Source organism: Suricata suricatta, chromosome 11, assembly GCF_006229205.1.
Source record: "Suricata suricatta isolate VVHF042 chromosome 11, meerkat_22Aug2017_6uvM2_HiC, whole genome shotgun sequence".
Classification (NCBI taxonomy): Eukaryota; Metazoa; Chordata; class Mammalia; order Carnivora; family Herpestidae; genus Suricata; species Suricata suricatta.
The window spans coordinates 104,223,308-104,229,448 of NC_043710.1; positions in this window are offsets into that span (position 1 = coordinate 104,223,308).

Genomic DNA, 6,141 nt, shown 5'->3' on the forward strand with positions numbered 1-6,141 from the left:
GGGCCGCCCTGGCCCACGGGGCGCCCTGGGCCCCGCCCCTAGGACAGGCCCCGCCCCTGCCCCCCCCACCCCCGCCTCTCCCGGGCGGGTGTGCGGACTCGGTGCGCGCCAGCCTGCCGGGAGCGGCGAGCTGGCAGAGGTGGCAGTCGGCCCCGGCTTGGGTGCAGGTGGTTGCCGAGGCGGGAACTGAGCGATCCAATGCCCATTGAAGTCTCCCCACACCCCCAAAGTGAGTGACACCCTGTGCATTCAGGGCTGCCGGTGACCAAGCATCCTCACTGTCTGCTTGTTCCTTGCCTCTGAGAAGTCAGAGGATAAAGGCTGGAGGAGGGGCAGCCCATCCAGGGAGTCGCGTCCAGAGGAGCCGTCCAGAGTCCGTTTACAGACCTCTGGTCTTAGAACCCCTGTGATCAGTTATGTTGCTTGACTCTTGCAGGGGAAAACCTGCTTGGAGTTGACTTGAAGTGGAAGTTCAAAAGGGGGCCTCCGGGGTTCCAGCTCGCCCTTGACTGCAAACGGAGGTGGGGTCTTCCGCAATTAGTTTTTGACTGTTCTCCGTTTGCCAGGCTCCGTGCCAGGTTCCGGGGTCTCCAAGGGGAATCAAACCAGGCCCCTGTTCTCATGTCCTGCCAGTGCAGTGGAGACCTCTAGGAGACACCTGTAACTTAGCACAGCGCCACTGCACCGTGGCTTAGCGGGGGGCTGTGGAGCACAGAAGACAGAGACTTCCCCGGGAACTGGCACTGAGGAAGGAATACCAGATCCCACCGGAGAGAAGGCAGCCCAGCGTGCCTCGAGGAGGAACAGCACCGGTGAAGAACTGCCTGCACAGAGCAGGGAGCCAGTCCCCTGCTGCGGGGGCCAAGTCACTCTGGGCACACAAAGGTTAGGTTTGTATTTCTCCAATGACCCACAGGATCACAGAAGGACCTGAGCGCTCATCGAACCCCCCACCTTCATCGCTGTAGAAGGGGGAACTGGGAGAGGCCCAGTGAATTGGAGTGTCCTTCCAGACTCCATAGAGATCCGGGGCTGGGCCGGTCCCCATCTGGGAGGTGCACACCAGCACTTTTCTCAAACACAGCCGTCTCTGGAGGTAACTGGGCAAAGGGAGAGCCTTTGTCTTTGGTACCGTCTTGTCCATCAGGGCTGGCGACCATCCCTTTGCAGTCTTCACAGGGAGATAATCTAGCAATCAGGAACCCCCACATTTTGCTATATTTGCTTTTAAGCAACAAAGCACTGCAGATATTGGTGAAATCCCAGTGTTCCTCCTGGTCTGCCCCGAGGCCATTCTTTCCAAGTTTTAATCCACTTAAGGAAGGACTTGGTGCCTTCCAGCTCAGCACCTTCTATATCCGTCCAGGCACAGAGCCACCCAGTGGGCAGCCACCCCTCTCCTGACTAGTCAGAGGACCTAGATGGGTGTCCTGCCCCTATCACATATCAGTGTGTGACTTTGGCTGTGTAGTTTGGGATCTCTGAGACTCAGTTTCTCCATCTTTAAATTGGAGCTAAGAACACCGTTCTCTGTGGGCGGGATTGAGGATAGTAGATGAGGAGGTATGAGACGTACTGTAATGTGGTGTCCCTGGCCGCTCTGCAGTGGGGAGGATAGCGTCACTCACTCAGGAGCCAGAAGGGGAGCAACATGGCCTCCGCGGGCTGCACCAACCCAGGGGCACCGGAGCGCTGTGCTGCTGCTTTTACCCCAATCTTACATGGTTGAGTGGATTTCATGCTGGCTGTGAGTGAGACGGATGGATCTTTTAGTTTTCAATTAGCAAATGCCTCGCTCTTTAAACAAGCGACACAGCAAACAGATGCACCGACTGATTGATGACAGTGAGCATCTGCGGCCAAGCGGCAGGCAGCTAACCCCCCCCATGTCCCCCCACCAACTCCCCCACTTCCCAGGCCCTCTGGAGGTCATCGCCAGACTCCCCTGCCTCCGGGCAGAACTGTGCCCAGCCCTAGTAGGCCAGGCAGGGTGGCCCTTTTCCTTAAAGCCTTCCTGGAAAGGAAGACACAAGAGCCTTGTGACTTTCTCATCTATAGGTCCCAGAGCCTCAGAGTCAAGAAGTTCTTCCTGATGCGCTACCTAGACCTTTATCTGTACCTTTTTATTGTTGAAAGTGGTAAGCAAAGGGTGTTAGGGGTAGAAGGTGGTGGTGGTGTAATGCCCAAGTCGCAGTATCCCCCAAAGACCAGAGACCACCAGGGAGACCGAGTCATGCATGCAATAGCAAAGGGAGGTTTTATTACGGGCTCAGGCTGGCCGGGCCTAAGCTCAGGCTCACAGACTTTACCGGCGCAGCGGATCCGTGCTGAGAGCCCAGAACAAAGGGGCGGTAGGGCTTTTATGAGTTTTGGGAAGGGGGAGTTGCAGGAAATCGCGACACAGGCACAACGATCCAATCATAATGTACAGTATCATTGACAACAGGTTTAACCATACACATTGTTCAGAGCGTTCGTTACTTTTGGCGGGACCCAATCACAACATTTAGGGTATCTTTGAAATTAACCAATTACAGAGCAAGTTCAGGGTCTTATTCGGTGACTATCGGGTTAACTTTAACATTAGGTCACAGGGTCCTATCTAAAGTTCCCATCTGCAGGCCTCCCCCTTAGGAATGTGGAGAGTGGAAGCTGGCCTTCCCTGATTGGGTGTTGCGAAGGTGGTCTCTTGCTCTAGGCAATGTGTAACTGCCTGTTAGTTTCCGGGAACTGAAACCTAGGCCTTCTAGATCAGAGGGGAAACTTAAAGCGTGTCATGGCATCTGTTTGGTTTAGTCTTACAGTGGTTTTGTTGGCCCCTGGTAATGAAGAAACAAAGCACGACAGAGAATGAGGAAGATCTAGAATCTTCTCCCGTGCTCCAAGAGCTATCTCTGAGGTAGAGAATGAGGCATGGCTAGAGCTTAGAAGGAGAGTCCCTTACTGGTCTCCATCAAACTCTGATGCACCCACAGACTTGGCACAGCACCTTCTGAAAATCATTCCACAGAAAATGAAAGAAATGCCGTGATGGGGCTGGGAAGGGGGTGGGGGGTCAGAAGCAAAGCAGAACTGGAGTCACAAAGGACTTTGTTCATGTCCAAACACCCAAACCTCAGGAATGTTCTGGATCTCTCTGAGCCTCAGTGTCCCCAGCTATAAAATGGGTACAGAGATCCCTGTTGCAGTGTTGTCATGAAGACTAAGTGGGAGTGACATAGAATACACAGTCGGGCTGGATACATTTTGCCCATTTTCTCCTCTTACAGAAAACTTCAGCTAGAGGAAGTGCAGACACCCAGGGTTCCAATTCTAGATTTCTTAATTTACTTCAGGAATGAAGGCCAAGCCCTGTTTAACAGCTCTGGTCATTTTTTCTTCTCTCATCCCCCCACCTCTTTTGTCATGTAGATCCTAGCCCATTAGCAAATGACTCCGAGGAAGGTAGGATGGCAGTCTTTCTGGGTCAGAGGAGGTGGGGCAAAGAGAAAATAAACACATCGTTTTTTATGCTTTATTATTTCTCTTAAAGGGCCGAAAACCTCGGAGAGGCGCGGAAGTCTTGGTCATTGAAGTCACTGGGAGGGCCGCAGTTTCACGCCTTCGTGATAAGGGACATCAGTGCCTGAGGACAGGGTGAGGTAGGAGACAATCCTTTTTTTTTTTTAATAATTTTATTTATTGAAAGAGAGAGAGCACAAGCAGGCTCCACACTCAGTGCAGAGCCCAACCCGGGGCTTGATCCCTTGACTCTGGGATCATGACCTGAGCCGAAGTCAAGACCCAGACGCCTAACCAACTGAACCACCCAGGTGCCCCAGCAGACGATCCTTTTAAAAGGACAGAGGTTTTGGGAACTCTCTCTGGCCTCGGCCAGCGGAGAGCGGAGGGAATTATCCAAGAGTGCTGACATCTGCATGTGTGGTCACCACCAGAAGATGATTTCCGCACTCGAAGACTGTCCCGGGCTTTCCCACATCCACGTAAAGTGGACACTCGTGGATATTCTTTGCCTCTGATTCTGGAATAGTAAAGAATACAGGTGCAATCCCCTTTAAGAAAGTCTATTCTATAATTCTTCAGAATTCCATAACAGATAGAGTGTAAATATCCACCTTATAACATATTTAATTGCTTGATGGGAAGAGGCCATAAAAATACACATTTATTTGCACACCCACCTTCATCATAGCATGATTCACAGGAGCCAAAAGGTGCAGCAACCCAAGTGTCCACATGGGGAATGGATAACAAAAATGTGGTTGGATGTACAAGGGAATAAACAGCCTGGCTACAAGGTGCAGGTTTTCAGCGCTTGGAGGAAAAAAAAAGTGGAAAAAGGATGTGTTTATTCTCTTTTTGCCCCACACCTCCTCTGACTCAGGACAATTGTTCTCAGAGGCGTTGCAAATGCAGTAAGAACAATCCTTTCCCATGCTACAAGATGCCTGAAACTTGCAGGTATCACCCTAAAGAAAACAGTTCGGTCACAAAAGGAGAAATACTGCATGATTCCACTTATATAAGGTTCCTAAAGTAGTCAGAGTGGAAAGGCGGTTGCCGGGGGCTGGAAGGAAAGGTGAACAGGGAGTTTGTGTTTAAAAGGTAGAGAGTTTCCAATGGGGAAGATAAAACAGTTCTGCAGATGGATGCTTGCTCAACACTGAATGTACGGAATGTCACTGAGCTACACACACTACCTGAGGGTTAACATGGTCAATTATTTGATGTAAATTTTACTACAATAAAAAAATCTAGAAACCCTGGATTTCGGTGCCTACTGCAGTTTCTATATGTGTGAAAACAAAATCAAACGCCGTGGAAATTACCAGGTGGGTAGGCGGGAAAGTGAGGGAACTTAGGAAGCAATCCATCTACATGTAACTTGCGAAGTTGTAGAGAGGTAGCACCGCCAGTATTGCCTCCGATTTCTTCAGCCTTTTCTGTAGATATTTCTCATCAGAGTCTCATTTACCTTCTAAGAGCCTTGTGGCGTGAGAATATCATTAATTTCAGAGATCCCCCAGGAAGGGCTCTTCAAGCTTTCAGAGATCCCCCAGGAAGGGCTCTTCAAGCCCCTCCCCTTCCAGAAGATGGGAACAGACAACGAAATCAGGATGCTGGTTTTCCAGTGGTCTGCAAATGCTAGGACCAGGCTACCGCTCAGGGTTTGAGAGTGGAGCTGTGCAGTCCAGAGAAAGCTCTCCATGGTGAAGAAAAACCCAATCCAAGCTTTCTGCATGGAGGGTGAGCGAATCGGGAGCCGAGGTATTTTTAGTCTCTGAGCCAACCAGCGGCATCTGGGACTCTCTTGCTGGCAGCCTGCTCCTCCGCGTGTGTCCGCCGTGGCTGGGGACGACACCCAGCTGCTCACGCCCTCCCTGCCCCTGGTACAGTCAGGGTACCCGGCAGGGGACGCAGACGTAAGAAGCAAACATTTGGAGCAGTGTAAGCAGGAAAGGAATTCATCGAAGATATGGTAATAGCTCACAACATCACGGGGGATGAGAAATGGGCTGCGAGGCAGACAGAAACAAAACAGCTGGAAGCTATTAGGTCTTCGGCTGACATCAAGCCGGCCCAGCAGCGCGGGGAGGACTCAGTGCAGGCAAACACGGCACCAGACGCTCGGCCGTCCCTGCTGGCCTCAGACGCCAGCATCGCCCCCGTGCCCTGTGACGCCGAAAGTTGTGGCTCCTTGTGCAGCCTCCAGAATGGATGCTCCACTCACTCTCCCTGCCCCTCTGAGTCACCAGCTCTTGAGTCAAAATCTGAGGCACCTACCTGTCATCGAGCTGACCAAGAGCCACACGATGGGAGTGTGGGGTTGAGGCGTCCTCCGGCTTAGGAGCGGACAAAGCCTCCCAGGGCCAAAAGGTAGTAATCCCTCCATCCCAGATGCGGAGGAAAAAAGAAAGCGGAGTCCCGGCCCGCCCACGTTCTGAATGCCATCCAAATCTGTCCACTTGCTGCCACCATTCCGATCCAGGTCACCACCCTCATTGCAGGCAGATTATGCCCAAAGCCTTTTCCAGGCCACTCACCTCCAGCCCGTTTTCCACACTGCGCAGAGATGCTGTTTCTAACACACAGATCTGATGGTGTCACCCCTGATTAGAACTCCCCAAAGCCTTCCCGTCA